At 42.6% G+C, this 20,926-nt stretch overlaps 1 long non-coding RNA gene across 4 annotated transcripts in view; it reads left to right on the forward strand.

The window, feature by feature from the left end:
• The first annotated feature begins 2,189 nt into the window (after positions 1 to 2,189).
• LOC143435612 (uncharacterized) overlaps positions 2,190 to 20,926 on the forward strand; it is a 57,023-nt gene continuing 38,286 nt past the window's right edge. For all 4 annotated transcript variants that reach the window (XR_013106096.1, XR_013106099.1, XR_013106097.1 and 1 more), the window contains exon 1: positions 2,190 to 2,580. This is a non-coding gene — a long non-coding RNA (uncharacterized LOC143435612). The remainder of the gene's footprint in view (positions 2,581 to 20,926) is intronic.

Consider the following 20,926-nt stretch of genomic DNA (forward strand, 5'->3'; position numbering starts at 1 on the left):
AGTTTGCCTGCAGGACATCTTTGGGTAGTATGTATAGGGGCCAGAAGGAGGGAGTAATGCCCTTCTATAAGGTTTGATTTTCCTGAGGTAAAGGTGGGAGCCATAGGAAGCAAGAGGAAGTCAAGTCAGGGTCTGCTGAAAATGTTTGTTCTCCTTTCCTTCTGTTGATTGTCACACATGTCCTTTCATTATTACCAGCCACTATAGAACAGTAGGTTGGAATGGGCTGAGGAGGACTGAAGGAATAGCCAAATACAACAACATTGAGTCCTGAAAGATTCGGTAAAAAGGTCAGAGAATCACAGGGGCCAAATGTTCTGCCCTCTTAGGTTTTCAACTATAAATTGCATCGCACGAATAATTATCTATTCATTCTCTCCGTATGTGTGTGCTAGAGTGACAGAGAGAGGGGGGAGGGAGGAAGGGAGGGAGGGTTTTAGGTTTCGTGACAATCATCTTTAGCCGTTCTGCTATCTTGCCTGCCCAGGAATTTGTTTTATTTTTCGGCAGTGTATCATTATCTAGGCCAGGCTTATCTCAAAGTCACGAGTCTCCTGGCTTAGTTTCCCCAAGTTTTGATATTACAGCTGTGTCTCACTGTGCCTGGCTTTATACAGATGATTTCAAAGTCTCTTGTCTAAACAGTATGGATTTGCATTAAAGAAACTTTAGTGTCTCTCTCTCTCCTTTATTGTCTCTCTCATTGTCTCCCTTATTCTCTCTCTTGAAGGGAAATCTGGGGTATTTATAGGCTTTTGCCACGTGCCTTGCAGGTGTGGATATGATGTAAGCCTTACAGGCGTCTATAGCATGGATAGCACATGAACCAAGTGCCTTGCAGGCTTGGATACCACCTGCCCCTTACAGGCATGTATGACATGGATAGCACGTGGACAGCACGTGAACCGAATGCCTTGCAGGCGTGGCTGCCACGTGTGCCTTGCAGCTGGGGGCAGTAAACAGCAAAACAAGATATGTGGGATATCAGTGTGTGCTTCAGCTGTTGTAGGCTGTTGAAAAACAAGTCTCACATCAGGGTATATGGCTCAAGATGGCTGCAAAGCTGATAGCCGCTTTCTGCTAAAAGTCGGCTCCCAACACTGGGTCTCATGGAAATCATAAACCAGATGAGCAGATTATCAAGAAGGAGCACTTTCCGAACCACAAGACTGTCATTGATGGATTTCTCAGAGTGTGCCCAACACCATGCTAAGGACTTGAGATGTGGTGGCTTATTTAATCCATTCAGTAATCACATGACATAAAGATTGAGGTTTCCCTAGAACAGAAAGGTCCTGGACCCAGTTCAGCAGATTCCTGTCTTACCAACTGCCTACAAGGGTCTCAGCAGTAGCTAACCCTAGTGTGGGGTAATCAAGTTTAAGGACCAACACTGAGAAAATGGTCTAGTCCAGTTGCTTTCTGGAATCCTGGTAGAGTAGGAGGATTTCCAAAACCAATATCTGGCCCATCTTGAGACCCATCCCATGGGCAAGCACCAATCCCTGACACTATTAATGATACTTTGTTATGCTTGCAGACAGGAGTCTAGCATGATTGTCTACTGAGAGGCTCCACCCAGCAGCTGACTCAGACAGATACAGACACCCACAGCCAAACAGTGGATGGAGCTTGGGGACTCTTATGGGAAAATAGGGGGAAGGATTTGAGGCCTCAAAGGGGATAGGGACTCCACAGGAAGACCAACAGAGTCAATTAACCTGGAACCTTGGGGCTTTGAACCACCAACCAAAGAACATAGGCGGGCTGGACCTAGGCCTCCGGTGTAATATGTAGCAGACTTGGCCTTCATGTGGGTCCTGAAAAAACTGTTGCCTGTATATAGGATATTTTCTACTAGCTGGACTGCCTTGTTTGGCTTCTGTGGAAGATAAAGTACCTCGCTTTGCAGAGACTTGAAGTGCCAGGGTAGGCGGGGACACCCAGGGGCCCCGCCTATTCAGAGAAGGGAAGGGCAAAGGGGGAGGATTGTGAGAGCGGGTGACCTGGAGGGGGGCAGTGAGCGAGATGTAAAGTGAATACCTAAAAAATTAGATTAAATTAAAATAGAAAACTGCCCTTGGCACAGTTTTCCTACTCTCAGAGTCAAGTCCCTCTTTTCTTTCCCCTCTGCAGAGCCTTCTTAACTTTCTATCCAGGCACCTCCCTCTGGAGCGCCTCCTTTCCTCGCCTTTTTTGCCTTTCCCCGCCTCCGAGATCGAGATCTTAGCCTCCGAGATCGTAGCTCTCCTGCAGAATCCCTTTGCTGCTGGCAGAAAGTGCAAGGAGACCAAATTGGCTTTGCAAACTCACTGAGTGCTTCCTCGGGGAGGCTGAGAAAAGCCCCCCTCTCCCTTTACTGGATTCAACCAGCCAGACAATCAAGTAAGTTCCCTCAGGGCTAGGCGACCCTAACTCCCCAGGGTTCTGGATACCCTGGGGGAGGTGCAATCTCCCTAACCTTGGGACTTGAGCGAAGAAGATATCCAGCCAGAAGTCCCTTGGGACCGAGAGACTGAGGTTCGGCTGTGTGTTCTTGCCATGCGCAAGTCCTGGTCCTTGCAGCAGAAAGACCAGTAGGTAAGTCTCAAAAGTTTGCTTTTGGTAGGGAGGAAAAAAGTTCTCAACAGGTATGCAGGGGATGTGGGGTGGGGGTTCGTGTGTGAAGGATGAAATGAATGTATGTGGGGGAGCACTGTTAAGGGGAGCCTACCAGAGATGGCCACTAAGACCCAGTTTATTGCCAATCGGAAGTTTTGTTCCGGGAGGCTGGGACTACATACACTCAGGTATTCCAGACTTAAGTGTGGTCCCGAGCATTTTGAGCAAAGGGCTTTTAAAGTAAAAAAAAAAAAAATCATATCCTGGTATCAGCTGCCTAGGGAGGGTTGTACTAATAAGCAGTTGAACAAAAGGAAAGATATATCACCTGGGGTATCTAAACCTCGGGCCCTCGAGTACAGTTGTATGATTTTCCAGGGGAATTCTCAGTCAAGGAGATAAAAGTCCTGAAATACCTCAGCAACCAACAATACAAGATAGCTGGAGGTCTGCACTATCTTGCTGTGTGTGTGTGTGTGTGTGTTTGTATGTGTGTAAAGTGGTTCACGGAGGAGATGCAAATGAATGTTTTTACACAGCTGTAGAGTTGGGTGGTGGGCCCAGTGATTTTGGTGCAGTCAACCGAAAAGCGTGTGGAAGGGAATGTGGATTTATAGTGGAGTTTGTGTGGGCGTGTCTGCAAGGGGATTCGTATTCATTTACACGCGGAGCGTGCGTACTTGCGTGGGGGCAAGGTGCGGGGGCTCTATGTGTACACGTGTGAGTGTGCAGGTTTGTGCTTGCGTGTGCGCACATGCGCTGGGGAAGGGGACACCTGCCAGGAAGGCCAATCCAAAGTAGAAGTTGGGGCAGACACTATATGTGCCTGGGGCTGACACTCCACATCTGAGCGGCTTTTGCTGATTGCCGGAAGTCATGGTTCTTATCGACAGTTTTTTGTTTGTTTATTTGCTTTTTTTCTCAGTTGGACAGAAAAGTGACATGGACTTGTAAATGTGTAAACACTGTTCACTATCCCCCTCTAAATGCCTATAGTTTGCACATAAGCTTAGAGTTCACTCAGTGGCTATTCATAGTTCACAAGTCGTGACTTAGGGAGGAGAGGAACAGACCCAGACTAGTTACTTTACTTGCTATTGTAGTGTCTTTGGAGTGTGTGAGAGAAGACGGGGAGCAGATGACCTCCTGTTATCTAGTCTTTCTTTGGGACTGTCTTTTTTCTTGGTATGCCTTTAGGGTTGGTACCCTGCTTCTGTGAGACAGGGTGCCCTCAGGGTGAGAGGATTGTGAGAAAGGATGATCTCCACTACCCCCCCACCCCACCCCACCCCCAGCTTACAGGAGGATGGCTATGGACTTCAAGTACAGAATTCCAGTGTACACAGCACCTGCATATACTGTCCCTCCTCTGGTCTATCTCCGGATATCATTAGTATTGGAGAGTATTTGTCAGCTGTTTGCCAAGCAAAGTTGTAGCACTACACAGTATGTCGGATGTGTGGGAGTCCAAGGGTGAAACTTCATTGAATAAATGACTAGGAGACCAGCTGGCTTGGGTTCTGACCTCATCTTTACCACTGAGTAACTCTGTGTAAATCTAAGCAGTCTCCTTAATGTTCCCGTGCCTTCTACACTCACAAAATTGGATGAGTTCCTAGAGTAATTAGAAGTGCAAATAAGACTATAATAAACTCCTAACCCATGGGAAGCATTTAATAAGTGTCATCGTATCTTGGAATATGCATGTATGTATAAAAGTGTTCCCTTTGTGTCCTAGAAGAGACACTTGTAGGACTGGGGAGGTAGCTCAGCCGTTAAGAGCACCTGTTGCTCTTAACAACGAGAGAGCTCCAGGTTTATTTCCCCGCACCAACATGATGGTGCCAAGGACCAGCTTTGGCTTGGAGGGGGGTTCTGAGAGAAGGGGTGTTTGGGAGTGACAAAAACAAAAGACTTGAAGTTAAATTGTGGGTCCAAGCTGGTGGCCTGTGCTCTGCTGGAGACAGCTTTCCAGCTTGCTTTCTCTCTGTTCTGCTTTCTTTCTGATCTGCTTTTTTTCTGGAGATTTCCAGACAGTTCTCACTGTGTGTTCTGCTTGGGACAGTTCTCCTGGGGGTTCTCTCTTGCTATTCTAAACCTGTTCTCTGGATAGCTCATCTCCTGCAGATCAAAAGCCCAGTCTTTTATTTTACATATCAATCCAGTCATTTACTCCAGGTCTCCTTTTGATTATCCTATGAGTCAGCATCCCATGACCCCAGCCCCCTAATTCTTAGGAGACAGAAAGCACACACTTTTCATTTAACATTGCAAAAGAATTCAAAGACCTTTCTGCCTCTGTTAAGCACAGATGATAAACTAGCTGGGTGGGACTCTGTCCTGAAATTACCATTTCCACCACACCTGGGCCTAACCCTGCTCTGTCCCAGGCTGCCTTTATATTTTTCTGACAAGCTGGCTCATTAATGTAGCTGCCATTTTTCCTTTAGATTCCTGAAGCCCTCATATTGCATCCTTATATATTGTATAGTTGAGAAATGATATATTTTTCAACTCATGTTTTCAGAGTCCTTTTCTACAGCCTTAAGGCTGTCTTGAAGTTCCCAGCAGTTACTATTTTGCTGAGACAGCCACACCTTCACCACCCAGACTGGTGCTGTCTCTCATCGTCATGGAGTCATTAACATTAACAGAGAGGACATTCCTCAGATGAACATGAAAATATGTACATTATACAAATTTTATGCCCATAGCAGCTGTCAACACTTGTGGAGGCCCATGTACACTGGTCCCAGTGGCAGGAACCATGTCATGCTGTCCTCACCAAGCCCATGCCGGACCTGCATGATGGTTCAGAACTGTCTGTGAACTCTTGTGCCAGGGGATCCCACGCACTTTTCTGACTTCTGCAATCATTCGACATGCCAGTGGCATACATACAAGTAAAACATCTATATACAAAATAAAACAAGTAAATCTAAAAAAATAAATAAACACACAAAACCTTTTCCCACTTTTGACACATTTTTGCCCAAGAAAATTTGATGATACTGTGGATATATAAAATTGGTAGATAATCATAAAGAAATTGATTCTATGAGAATTTTGCTATGCATATGATTTTTTCATTTAAATACAAAAGGAAATCAGTATTCTAGGTGGATATGCTTAATTTTTAAATACAGTTAAGTCATGATATTACAGTTTTCAGAGACAAATGATAACTTTAATTCTATGACCATCAAATGCAAAGAACTCTGCCTTGTATGAATGTATAGTACAAAACAACATAAATATATTTAGTGCTTTTGCAGAAATTCTTGGGAATTCTGCCCTAATCGTAAGCCAAAATTTACCTGATTTTTTTAAAATTCAAGTCAGCGATTCAAAGAGCAATTTAAAAATGAAACATCCTAACACAATACAAAGTATTCACTACATGCTGCAGAATGATAGTAGGGGGGTATTAAAAGTATTTTTTTCTCTAAATTAAACCATTGTGTCTTTGACAGAGTAGAAAACTGTACATACAGCAAAGCACTACAGTTCCCAGTATCTGGGAGGATACAGTCCGAGCTATGGTGATTCAGGTAGCATTTGCTCTGCTCATGAGCGCATGCTCAGTGCAAAGTGCACATGTGTATTCAGAGCCAAGCCTGCAGTGAAATTGCATGCTGGGGAACTTTGCCAGAAGCATGTTGGATTTAGTAAGAATTTTGATTTAAATTTTGGGCTCTGTATACCTAGAAACCTTATATTTGTCACCCAATGTTTTTTTATGACCTCCACAGTCAGGTGACATCGCTATGTCTTAGGGAATTTGGTTCAGAAACAACCCCCATGCATACAAAATGTCTTACATTGTTGAGCCTCGTATAAAATGTAAGTTTCAGTATAATCTATGCACCTACCCACAATCTACTTTTTTGTTTGTTCGTTTGTTTTTTGAAACAAGGCCTTAACTGTATAGCTATGCCTAGCCTGGAACTATGTAGACCTGACCGGCCTCGAACTCACAAAAGAAGAAAACAAATGTTCACATAACATGCTCCTGCCTTGATGCTAATGGACTGAACCTCTGAACCTGTAAGCCAGCCCCAATTAAATGTTGTCCCTTATAAGAGTTGCCTTGGACATGGTTCTTATACTTCCACATCACAGTTCATCATCAAAAACAGTCAGGGCAGGAACCTGGATGCAGGAGCTGACACAGACACCAAAGAGGAGTGCTGCCTACTGGCTTTCCCAGTTGCTTTCTTAGTAGCACTCAGGGTCATTAGCCAAGCAGGGGCATAGCCCACCATGAACTGAGTCCTCCCATATCAACTATCAATCAGGAAAAATGTCCCACAGGCTTGCCTACAGCCTGATCTGACAGAAACATTTTCTCATTTGATGTTCCCTCCTTTCAGATAATTTTAGTTTATGTCAGATTGATACAAAACTATCTGGCACACTTGGAAATTCTTGCTCTATTATCATGGGAGAAATGAGCTGCAGCAGCAACAGGGTGAATTAACTTGGTGGCAAGAGGAAGGCCAAGACAGGGGAAGACAGGTATCTTCCCTCATCTGCAGCCTGAAGTTGCCTCCCACATCAGTCAAGACAGTCAGGACACTTCTTCCGGTGATGCTTCCTATTGAGATGATTCTAATTTGTGGCGAGCTGACATTGAAATCAACTCCAATACTTGGCTTTTACTGTATTGCTCTGCTCTAGATGCTAAGAAGACAAACTTCAAGGGTTGACACGTGAAGTGGCCTGTGGTTAGAGATTGTTGATGTAAAGTCAGTAAAGGTTAGCATGTTAGGTCAGTCGTATACAGCCAATAACGCCAAGGGTGAGAATGGCAAGGAAAATGGAGCCAGTGTCAAAGGCAAGACTAATGAAGGCATAGTCATTTATTTCAACAAAGATTTGCTGAGCTCTTCCTAGATGTCAGTAAGTAACAAGACAGAGAAGGTTCCTTGAAGTGGCAACTTAGGGTTTCTTGGCAAAGTCAGTTGTATGGGATGGTGTTTTGCTGGGGCAAACACGTGGAGGAATGTTTTTGCTGAAGCAAAACACGGGTGAAAGAATGTTTTGTTAAAGCAAGCACATGAAAGGACACATGATGAAGGATTCTTCACTAACGATGACACCTAAGTATTGGTTCATCTTACATGGCATTGTTGAGCTCTGTTTCTTGTGACTCCACAGACAGAAACACACCAAAAAATTTCTGGTGGTGTTCTGGCGGCTTCTTGTCACTTCCACAGACAAGGGCCTATTGTCAGAGTGATGTCAGCTGATACAGACTTGCATGGAGTTTTGCTAAGACAGACTCATGTGCTGAGGCAAGACGTAGTGATGCAAGACTCGTAGAGGACACGTGATATTTGGAGGGAGTATAAATAGGACTCAATGGACAGCGACTGCTAGCTTGCACAGCTAGCTTTGCAATGGTTCGTTGGTCTTGCATCTTTTCTTTGTTGAGAGAGGCATGGCAAAGAACTTTTCCTGGTGTCCCTGCTGGTCCTGGTCATTCCTGCTGCCTGGTGCCCCGATTGAAGGCCTGGCTGTTTCTGCTAGGTTATGCCACCTCTGCTGATTCGTGTTTGCTATCCTGACACTACTTGACTGGACTGCTGGTGTATCTGTGAAGTGTTTGTGAGTGGATCGAGCCGCTGCTGATTCCTGTGAACTGCACTGCTGAGTTCCTGACAATGAAGATTGGATTTGCTCCAAAGAACAATTTCTAAACAGGTCTACTTCCCCCATATCATAATAACTTTTTTTCCCCACTACTTCTGGTGGGTGGTGGGTTAGAGGGGGAGGTTAAATCATTTAAGAACCCATATTAAAAGTAGGATTTAAAAAATTAAAGCTACAGTTCCTGATGTACTATAAACAGAAAATTGCAAACTATAATAACAGCTATGAGGTAAAAAAAAATATTTCTATAGATCAGCAGTTCTCAACCTTTGGGTCATGACCCCTTTGGGGATCGAATGACCCCTTTCAAAGGGGTCACTTAAGACCCTTAGAAAACATAGATATTACATTATAATTTTTAGCAGCAGAAAAAAATAAGAGTTTTCAAGTAGCAATGAAAATGTTATGGCTGAGGTTTACCATAACTCAAGGAACTGTATTAAAAAGTCACAGCTTTAGGAAGGTTGAGAACCACTGGTCTAGATGCTTGTTAGAGAGAGAGAGAGAGAGAGAGAGAGAGAGAGAGAGAGAGAGAAGTGAGGATGGCCGACAAAACCCCAATGATATATGTAGATGAAAATACAATGAAACCCATTATATGTTAATTAATAAAACAAAGTATATTAGAAAATAAATTCTGACAGAGAAAGACGTGAATTGAAGGCTGGATTGTGATGGAGGTGAATCATGGGTGAGTAGACGTGTTTCAGGTCAAGGAAATAAACCTGTATACAGGCCTGAAGCTAGATGCAGAAGGGATTAGGGGAACTCAAAGATGTCTCATGGAACTAGGGCATTTTAGGCAGCGCTGTAGCCATATAACTGTGACAGAGCTGGGTGGTAGGTTCCTTTGTTAAAAGGTTTGGAGTATTCCATTACCTTTTCAAAAAAATATTTTTCTAACAGGACTATAAGATTGTAGAAACATCATACACCCTTATTTACTTCCTTAAGTGAGAATACCTGAGAATATTTCTAACACTTCATCATTAAGTATTTTGTTTGATGTGGTTTTTGAGAGTTATCCTTTATCAAGTAAACGACTTCAGGTTTTACTTCTTTGCAGCTTTTTTTTTTTTTTTTTGAAAAACATTAATTGATGTGGATTTTCCATTAATTTGTTTATTTATTCACTTTATATCCCAATCGCAGCCCTTCCTCTTCTCCCAAGCTCCCCTCACATAGTTCCCCTCGCCATTTCCCTGCCTCTTCTCCTATGAGGAGGGGGAGTGGCCCCCCCCATACCAACCCACCCTGGCATGATGTGGAGTTTTATTTAACAGCTTTTCTGCTTTTCAACTTTTATTACACTGTTCTCAGTCAATACTTTTAAAATTCTCTCTCTCTCTCTCTCTCTCTCTCTCTCTCTGTATGTATGTGTTCCTATGTGTATATGTGTACATCTGGGGACCAGAGGTTTTCACCTTATGTTTTTGAAATAGGGAGTCTTCCTGAGTCTAGATCACTTCCTTTGGACTAGACTGACAAGTGAAGCCCAAGAATCTGCTTGTCTCTTCAATGCTAGGGTTACAGATAAACACCATAGTGCCTGGCTTTTCTGTGAATGATGGGATCTGAACTCAGGTCTTGGTGCTTGTGCAGCTACTGTGTTTCCCACTGAGCCATCTCCACAGCCCCCACAAAATGCTTTTAATGCTGAGGTTTGTTGGAATCTGGATCCAACCAAGGTCAATTTTTCATATTAAATTATATCTAATCTTTTTATTTTATTTATTTGTTTTAAAATGGAAAATACTAACGTTTTATTTTGGAACAATTCTAAATGTATTCCAAAGCAGAATAACATATCCTGTGTATTCCTGTTCTGCTTTAGGAATTTATGATGATAATTTAATGTGGCATTAGTGATTATAAACAAATTGCTGTGACTTGTTTTGTTTTTCATTATTGTATAAAACAAAAGTTTTTTATAGCATTTTCATAAGTATGCAAGTTTTAATTGACTTCTCTGCTTCTATTTCTCTCTGATTATATTCATTTTAAATCTTTTTTAAATTTAGAATTTTTATCTTATGGGCATGTGTAGGAGGAGCTAAGGTGGGAGGAGTAAAGAGAGGAAGAGGAGGAGAAAGTAGAGGAAGAGGAGAAGGAAGCGGAGGAGCTAAGGGGAGACAGATAACGAGAGAGGGGAGATGGAGGCTGATGTTCGCCTGTCTGTAGCAGTCAAAGGTAGTTGGTATATCTAGGTTGGGTATTGGGTTACACCTCTGATTGTAAGGGTATCTTGTTATAATCTAAGCATTAGATAATCTAAGCAATAGAGTCTTATCTGTACTGAGCCGGTGTGGTTAGCAGGATGGTTTGGGCAATGCCCAGCCTTGCAGAGACAGTGTGGAAGACTGGCAGAGCCATCTCCCACACTGGCGTCTTGTGGGTGGCAACGCTCGTGTCTCTAGCTGTCCGTTTTTAGTTGTGGCGCGCACGTGGCCTCATGGCCTCAGAACATGGCGTCTGATCTAGGCAGAGATGCTGCAGCCTAAACAGTTGGCTTGACTGGCGGCCACGTTTTTAAATAATTACTACAACAGGCATGAGTGTTTTTCTTACATGTATGTTTACCTGTTTGGTGCCCAAGGAGGCCAGAAGAGAGTGTTAAATGTCTTGGAACTGGATTGATTGATGGTTTTGAGGCACCAAGTGGGGCCTGAGAATAAAACTTGGATCCTCTGCAAGAACAGCAGCCAGTGTTCTTAAGCACTAAGACATCTCTCCATCTCCCTTGCTCATTTAAAGTCTTCTCAAAGCTAAAAGCAAACACTGTCTCATTTCTTTAAATCCCTTGCCATTGGCTTGTTGAAGTCTGGAATTTGTCCTGTAGGTTGTATTGTGTTTTTGGCTTGGCTGATTGCTCCCATCATCACATAGTCTGGAAATAGTCTTGAGATTCATGTTCTTTATTATTATTTTAAAAAAGAATAGTTTATCATTGAGGCTAAGAACGTTTATATTTATAATGCCTGCCTGCCTCACCTTTAGTACAAACACAAGTGGATTGAGGTATTGGAGATGTGTCCACCCTGTTGTCAAGTTTTCCTTTGTCTTCTTACTTAATGGCTTTACTAATCATTTGGCAACTGTTCTCTAAATCATTTTATTAAGGGTTTCCAAGTAATGGTTTTCCAATTCTATAATTCTCAGCATTTGTCAGTTACAATTGCTTTGCAATAATTGTCTGTGCCCTATTTGATAAGCCCAATAAACTTCCTGTAGCAAAGAAGATAGGTGTTTAAGTCCTTTTAGTTGCAGATAAGGAGTCAGTGTTCTATTCTATATTGACAGATCCTTAAATGCTAAGCCTTCTTTGCATATCTTGGATCAACTCTTTCTGGACAGGATGCATTCTTGTAAATGTACTGCAATAATTGAGTTACTATTATTTTATTCAGCATATTCTGTTTCTGTGTTCATAAGTGTGATTGCCTATAACCCTGATTCTTAATATGTGGGAAAGGTACCTTTCTATGGAGCATTTGGAAATACTGGAGGTGACTTTCATTTTCATAGTTAATTCAATGTGTGTATCTCTGTATGTACTTCGTTATTGGGATTTAGCAGAAATGGTCTAGGAATGCTAAATGAGAATGGACCTATCTAGATTGTCAAGTGTTGCCAGGTATGGTGGCATATGCCTTTTATTCTTGCACTCAGAAGACAGAGATAGGTGGATGAATTGGATTCTAGCCTTGTCTTCATGCTGAGTTGCAGGCTAGCTAGGGATGTAGGCTTTGATATTTCAAAACCTGCTTTTAATAAAGGTTCCTAAATGCTTTAACCTCCCTTCTATTAGCCCACCACCCACCAGAGGAAGTGGGAAAGAAAGGTTATTAGGATATGGGGGACCTGGACCTGTTTAGAAATAGTTATTTGGAGTAAATCCAATCTGCATTGTCAGGATATATACCAGCAGTCCAGTTCAGTAGTGTCAGCATAGCAAACAGAAATCGACAGTGGTACCATGACCCAGCAGAAACAACCAGACAGGATTGACCAGGACCAGCTGGGACACCAGGAGACCAATGAAGCATTGCAAAAGCTAGCTGTGCAAGCCTGCAGTCACTGTCCATTGCATCCTTTTTATACTCCCTCCAAACATCACGTGTTCTCCCACAGGTCGTGCCCCCCACCAGTCTCACTTCAGCAAAGCACCGCATGAGTCTGTCTTAGCAACACTCTATGTGAGTCTGTATCAGCTGTCATCATTCTGCCAATTGATCCAAGTCTGCAGAAGTGACAAGAAGCTGCTAGAACACCACCAGAAGTTTTTTGGTGCATTTCTTTCTATGAATTCACTACAAATGATGATCATTAAGGTGTACCAATACCATCCAGCATTGTCCACCATCTATTGGGTTATATTTATATTCCTTCTTAACATCATGTGTCTTTTTACATGTTTGCTTTAGCAAAACATCCTTTCACTTGTGTCTGCTTCAGGAAAACATTCTTTGACATAACTGGCTTTCCAAAGATACCAGAAGTTTCTACTTCATAGGGCTATATAAAGATAAAAACACACACAAAGAGATACACACACACATACACACACATTGAGAGAGACAGAGAGACAGAGAAGGAGGAGAGACCCCCAAATAATAAGGAAATTGCCAGCTGTTAAAAATGTTTCCTTGTACTTTTCTTGTGCGTTTCCAATTGGAATCAATGGTCATAAGAGAGATGGGCCTGTAATGTCATCTCTTATACTTGGTGGTTTTGGTATCTAGATTATACTAGGCTCACCCTCGTGATATAATTGCCCTCATTTCTTGTTGCTGTGGAAATTTATATAAGAAATTTTAACATTTTATAATTTAGCTGCTCAGTGTAGTTCAATTTGTCTTCTTGGATCTTTTAGTATTTTGCACAAAGATTCCATATACTCCCCTGGAGATCTGGTGCAATACATAGTATTCTCTATTCTAGCATTATGGCTATTCCACAGCCTTTATTCTAGTATAGATTAGTAACTAGCTTTAAGTCCCCTCTCCATAACTGCCCAAAGGTTTCTAGTCTTCAATTCAATCTCTGGGATACATTTTGAATCAGATTTATTTCATTGTAAGCAGCAGAAATTGATTTTATATAATGTAAACAAAAGTAAGAATATTTGGAAGGATACTGGAGTTATTCACGTTCAGACTGACGATGCTTCGAAAAACAATGTCTCAAGAAGTCAGGAACCAGAGAGCTTCAGTTGTTTGAGGAGCAGTACCCCTGTCTCTGGTATCTTCAGTCAAGATTAAAAACTTAGGGATGGTGTTGAACAGTATGGAATGCACCTTTAATCCTAGCACTCAGAAAATAGAGGCAGGTGGATGTCTAAGTTCAAGGCCAGCCTGGTCTACAAAGTGAGTTAAAGGACAGCCAGGGCTACACAGAGAAACCTTGTCTCAAAAAACCAAAAAAAAAAAAAAATAGTAAGGGCGATATGCTGAAGAGATGGCTCAGAGGAGAGCAGCACTGTCTGCTCTTCTAGAGGACTTGGCTTTGATTCCCAGTCCTTACACTGAAACCTGTGATTTCAGTTTCAGGCTATCCGATGCACACTTCTAGACCCCACAGGCACCAGGCAAGCATGTACTGACATAATATTCAGCCATAACACCTATACACATAACATATTTTTTTTTAATTTAATGATGGAAAACTGAAATATTCCAAGGACTGTTTATGATTCATCTTAGTGTAAGAGGTCAGTGAAAAAGCTAAGAGAAAAAAATCAATAGCAATAAGCAGTTTCAACATGAAAATGGAGATGTTGAAATAAGCCTTTAAATGTGTAAGCCAGTCTCTCAGAGAGGGCTGGACTGGGATTAAAGAATTAAGAGCCATCAGGATAATTGAAATTGTAGATGTGACTTAGATTTCTCTGGAATAAAGTAGGAGATGATGTATGTACCAACAGGCATGCATTGTTTTTGCAGTAATTTGAGAGTTGATCCTGTCTCAAGGAGAAATTAGATAGACCTAGAGGCTGGAAAAGGGCTTGAGGATGCGTTTTAGTAAAACACCATGCTAAACACATTCCTACACATAACATTGTTAGGTGTTAAGTTTTAATGGAATGTAACCTCTTTTTGCCAAAGTTATAATAAACACCACAGTATTTTTTCCTAAAGTTTATCATTTATATTGTACTGGCCCCCATGCTATGTGCTTTATGAGTGTCATTTTATTTAATCCTCACAACACATTAATTTTATAGATATTATCATATATCTAAATATATCTACCTGCCTCTACCTCCCAAGTGCTGAGATAAAAAATGTGTGCCTCTAGGCCCATTTATTATTATACTCATGGGTTCTTAGAGTCTTAAGAGAATTTAATTTACTCAAGCTGTTATTATTGACAGTGTTCAAATAAGACTTAAGTTTGAGTTCATATATTTCATGTAAGAATGAAACACTACAAACAATAGCTATAGACTAAAATTTTTGAGCCTTTCCTATGTACTGTACATTGTGTTTGACACTCTATTCATTATCTCATTTAGTTTTCATACTATCCTCACAAGCAAAGTACTACTGTTATTTGCACTTAAAGTGATGAATTTGAGGCTTAGACACAGTTGTCACATAATACATTTTCATAAAAGGAGTAGTTGGACTTGAATCTATCTACTTGATTTTTAAAACCTGTATGCTTCATTGATAACATGCTCCTATAGGAAACCCCACATAACCTAGAACATCAGTGTGTTGGTTTGAATATACCTGCCCCATAGGGAGTGGTACTGTTAGGAGGTGTGGTTAGAGGAAGTGTATCACTGTGGGGATGGGCTTTAGAAGTCTTCTCCTATGCCCAGGCTCCTCCCATCATGGAAGAGAGTTTCTACCTACCTGTCCGAGGATGCCAGCCTGTTCTGGTTGCCTTCAGAACAAGAGGCAGAACTCTCATTTCCTCCTGCACCATGCCTGCCTGGACATTGCCATGATTCTGCCTTGATGATAATGGACTGAACCTCTGAACCTGCAAGTCAGCCTCAATTAAATGTTGTCCCTATAAGAGTTGCCTTGTTCATAGTGTCTATTCACAGCAATGGAAGCCTTAAGATAAGCAGTTGTCATCCTTGGTAGTATATTCGACTCACCTGGGAAGCTTTTTACAAAAGATCAATGGTGAATCTCATCAAAGATTCTGATTTGATTCATCAGGAGTGTATGCTGTCAGTCTTTGTATGGGAGGCTATCTGAGACCTCTGGCCTGGCCTGGCAGGAGGGTTCAGGTGAAGGGGAAAGGGCATAAGCAGGGAGGGGAGGTGCTGCTGCAGCCAGCTGCTGTTCTAGTGCTACTGCCTGGGGACTGGGGGTGGTGGTGGCAGCAGTGGTGGCGCATTTAGCAAGTAAGTAGAGTGCAGAGGAGTTTCTGGTGGCAAAAGCTTCAGTTCTCTTCCCAGTCATTGTTACAGCTTTTGTGGCAGATACTCATAGACGATGGAGTAACTCTCACACAGACCTTTATTCCTTTCTGGATAGGAACTTATTTACAGTTCTGGGGTGGGTTGGGTCTGACAGCAGGTGCTTCCTATTGGCTTAGCCTGGGATACCTCATTTACATTGAGGAGGGACTTGTGGGGTCTGTCTCTAAGTGACTGATGGCCCCCAATTCTCTCTATGGGGGGCTGTGGCTATGTGACAGGGGCCTGGAGTTGGGAGGAGGAGAAGCTCCTACCTTCTTTCTCTTCTGGGTCTCCAGGGGCTTCAAGCCCTAGCTGGACCTTACCACGCTGCCTCTCGCGGACCACTGCTCCATAGTGGGCCAGTTACTACATTGTTTAGCCAATAAATATGAAATGAGTATTAGTTCTGTTCCAAATGGTGTCAAGGCACACAGGAACTATCAGTTCAAGCTATGTTCAAGCAGGAACTATCAGTTGGCTCTTGCCATGGTGCAATTGTAACAAAGATTGCTTCGTAAGTACTTGTTCTTACAGATTTGGAGGGCAGCTGAAACTCAGCTGATTAGTGGTATCTCGTTGGGCAGCTCTGATTCAGACTGAGGTGGCTCTACTGTTTTTCTGCAGTACTATGATTAAGTTATAGGATCTGTGCCTCAGAAATTTCTAATCTTTGGACAGTGGACTAGCTGGCATTGTTTTGAAAATCAGCACCACCTTTTTCTGTGTAGACTTGGAAGGTGTATGGGCAAAGCTGAAAGTTGGACCCAGTAATTCAATTTAGCTGGGAAAGATGATATCAAACAATATGTAAGTATAACATAGAAAGAAATGGCCAAGAAGAAACCAAGCTGTAGTGCAAAGAAAGTTAAATTTTAGAAGTTGCTGTGAAAGTAATTCTCATATGCAGCTAGAGCTGTGTGATGGCTAATCTTGCTACATCTAGAATCAACTAAAGCCCAAGGAGCTGGGCATACCTGTGAAGGGTTTTCTTAATGGGATCACTTGGAGAAGACCCACCCTATATCTGAGCCATGCCTTCTGGCAGCTGCCCACAAAGTAAAGGACGTGGAAGGTGGAAACTTTTGCTTTTTGCCTGCCCGCCTGCCTGCCCTCACTCTCATTAGCAAGTTCATGTGTCCTGTTGCTGAGGCTTTTTTGTTCCTTTGCTCTTGTTAGAACCTACTTCTTTGGCATTCCAAAATCTACTCGGTCCAGCAGCAATCTAGGAATTCCTTGGGGTCTAGCATTGGATTGGGACTGCTGCGACAGTCCAGTCTCATGAATTGAGCAACTGCTGGCTTCTTGGCCTTTCCATTGGGTATGGTCATTGTTAGACTAGCCAAATCACAGCCTGTAAGCCACTCCAATAAATCCCCTTTTAATATGTATTATAAATATATGTATTATAAGTATATATTACATGAATATAGTAATTATGTGAGTTCTGTTTCTGTGGAGAATCCTGACTAAACAGATGGTGTAATTGTTCATAAAATGGTAACAATGAAACTTGGTCTGACATTGCCTCAACCATATTAAAAGTAAGAATATGATCCTAAAAGGTGAAGACTCTTATATCTAACTAGAAATACAGTTGGGGCCTAGGCCTCCCTCCTTCCTTTCCTTCCTTTCTTCCTTCCTTTATGTTATTTGAATGTAGGTATTATATAGATTTGTTGAAATAATATTCAGCAATGCCTTATTCTTCAATCCGTTGTTGTGGTATGAATGTGACATGTCCCCCATAAGCTTATCTGTTGAAATACTTGGTCTCTAGTTGATAGTGGAGGTTTGTATCCTTGTAAAGCATTCATTACACAAAGCTTTGATGAAACAAGTGGCTTAGTATGGGGTGAACCTTGGGGTTCAACAGCCTGGTTCCATTATATCACCTGCTTCCTCATTGCAGAGGCAATGTGAACAGCCAATTCATACTGCTGCTGCCTTACCTTCTCTGCCATGGAAGACTATATAATTCCTAGAACTGTAAGCCCAAGCAAACCCTTCCTCCTTTAAGACATTCTTGCCTAAAATTTCTGTGTTGAAAAATACCTAGGATATCAATAAAGAACACTTTTGGGCATGGCAAAGAATGCATAGTAGCAGAAACAGAAAGTAGGCTGTCTCATGGGAGGTATCCATAGTCAGGCAGCAGGGAGAGATGAATGCTGCTTTTGATTCAGTCCAGGATACTGGTCCTTATAGCTTGACCATCAACTCTCCACAAAGGTGTGTAATCTCTACCATACCTCTACTATAGAGGAAGGAGGTCTTCAGTTTTAGAAGTCATTTGGCACTATTTAAGTTTTTCTCTTACTTTACAATGGTTGTGTCCTACTATAGGACTTACCAAAGCCACCAAGGCTTCATCTCAGTCTCAAGGTCTCTTCTGAATCAACCTCTCCTCAGTTTTTGGATGAATAGCCTCATCTGGTCAGGCGAACTGGGCATCAGACACTACTTAGCTTTATTTTTTAAATCTTTTTTATTAGATATTTTCTTTATTTACTTAGCTTTTAAGTGGTTACTTTTGTCTTCCTTTTTTTCCTCTTTACTGTCCAATACTTTTATGGGTTCAAGTTTTTGGACCTTAGGAAAGGCTTTTAAACTCACACCCTTCCATGTATCATGCCACCAGCAAGACAATATGTCTAGCTCATCCTCTCTTATACAACAAATTTCCAGAGTAGTCATCTCGGTTGTGTGTGTGTGTGTGTGTGTGTGTGTGTGTGTGTGTGTGTGTGTTTGTGTGTGTATGTGTGTATATGTGTATGTGTGTATCAGCCACAAAACCTATGTGGTAACCTGTTGAAACTCATTCCTTACATGTTACTCTCACAAACCACCAAATGTGCATGGAAAGATCTTGATGTGATGGCATGTGCCTGTGCCTGTAATCCTAGCACTGGGGAAACACAAAAAGGAGGATCCTTGGAGCTCTCTGGCCAGCTAGTCTTGCTACATTGGTGAGCTCCAGTGTGGTGAAAAAACCCGTCTTAAAAGTAACACATATGGGGTTGGAAGCTCACTAAGAGCACTTGCTACTCTTCTTGAGAACCTAGATTTAATTTCCATCACCTCCATGGAAGTTCACAAAACTCTGTAATTCCAGTCCCGGGTGGTCTGAAAGCATCTTCTGACCATTCCAGGCACTGCATACCCATGGTCCACAGACATACATATATAAGCAAAACACCCACGCACGCAAAATAAACAAATAAATCTTAAGATAATATGGTGGAGGGAGACACGCCAGCCACCATACAGCATATGAAAGACATCCAGAGATATGCCAGTCATCATGTAGCAGTATGTAGGCCGGCGCCACCACAATGAGCACGTGTGTGCTAGAGAGTTGGGAAGGAGTTGGAATGGTTTGTACACCATGGAGAGAGGAGGAACTGGAAACACACGGGTGGTGAGGAAGAGCCTGATGTTGAGTTGCCTGTGCCACTACCTGCGGCCATGGCACACATGAACACAGGTCCTGGTCTATGTGGTAGCCCTAAAGTATCAGGGATCTGTGTTGATGTCCATGTCCCATGTTACCACCAAAGGCCATGTGGACGTCCCTGGTCTGGGCTACCTCCTGGGACTTCTTGATGCCTAAGGTCTATGCAGAGCTGTCCCCTTCCCTCCCCAGCTGTAGCACTTGGAAGAACCAGCCCTGCCCTTACCTGGACAGTGAGAGAGCTAGCCCAAAGGAGTGAGCACAGAAAGGGGCACCACCCCTTTGTTGGCCATGCACTAACATGGGCATAACCCAGCCCTTGCCTGAGCAGCTAGGGAGAGCTGATCCCAAGGGTCTGATAGTGGGACAGCTGGACCTACTCCCTCCTGGCTATAGCACTGGGGGGTGGGGGTGGGGTAGGCCCTGTACTTTGCATGGGTAGCATAATAGAGCTGGCTCTGGTCGTGTGGGTGCTGTTGGGTGGCTCAAGGTTGTGAGAGGAGGAGAGCTGGCCCTTCCCCTCTCCAGGGCAGTGCTAGAGAGCTGTCTGTGGGGTGGGGTGGGTGAGGGAGAACCAGGCCCATCTATCAAAAGCAGGAGAACTGGCCTTGGTAGCGCAAGTACAGAAGAGATTGTAGGATAAACAATATAGCCAACACCCAGGCCCAGATCTAGGACTTTTAGTTGACCTGCTCCAATACCTACCCCATCTATGAATTGCTGGAGCACGTGAAAGGGCCAGTCCTGCAGAACCAAAGCTGCAGGATCTCCATGACACAGGGCAACAACTCATTGTAATCACTCATTGCAATGAACATTTGCAAGTAAAGCTACTTGGGCAAAAGGGTATACTGTGGGACACATTGTGATACTATGCAGCTTCCACAGTGAGATTTGTTTTTGGGAGGGGGATGTTGCAAGGATAGTGGAAGGATAATGAGGGGTGGGAGATGAATGGGATTGGATTGTATGATGTGAAATTCACAAAGAACCAGTAAAAAGTTAAAAGATAAGATGGAGAACAACAGAGGAATATACTCAGTTTTGAACTCTGGTATGCACCTGCACGGGTATTTATGCACATGTATATCTCCTAATCAGGAGTACACGTATGCATACATGTGAACATATACATTGACCACATACAAAAATGTTTAAAAATTATCTAGTAAAAGGTTGTTGGAAAAAGTCACTTGATCTCCCAGTAAAATAGTGATTACAATACTTCTTATGGCATTAATAAGTGCTTGCCTTGGTTCATGGCACATAGTATGGAGTCAGACCTGGTTAACTTACCTATATGCCCTTGACCAAATTATTTTAACCTTTTTGTCTTTACTTTCTTTATGTGTAAAATGGAGTGAATTTTAAGAGGTAAATTAATACTTTTGTGGTATGAAGAAAAGCTTCCAACAAGAAGCCTCTTAAATTACTTTTACTTCATCTCCTTTAGAGCCTTCAAATTGCAGAATTTGTCAGTGTGTCAGCTACACCTGTTCTGTCAAGCACTGTGTACTCCAAACTGCAAAATCAGTTAAGTTGAAGGTTGCTTTAAACTCTTAAGGTATTAAAGATAAAGTCAGGGTTATCAGATGTTGGGTTGTGTTAGCCTGTGCCTGCTCCACCACTGGGCACTGCTGCTCCAGGAGGTAGAATTCGGGTAGTTTGACTGTGCTTATCCCTGCCTCTGCTGGGGCTGAGGGTATTGGGCTGTAGGGAAGCCCTTAGGCACTGCTCCGGGTGGGAAAATGCAGTCTGAGATGTGGGAAAGCTGGGAGCTGGCTCCAGGGTGCAGGAGC

Source organism: Arvicanthis niloticus, chromosome X, assembly GCF_011762505.2.
Source record: "Arvicanthis niloticus isolate mArvNil1 chromosome X, mArvNil1.pat.X, whole genome shotgun sequence".
NCBI lineage: Eukaryota > Metazoa > Chordata > Mammalia > Rodentia > Muridae > Arvicanthis > Arvicanthis niloticus.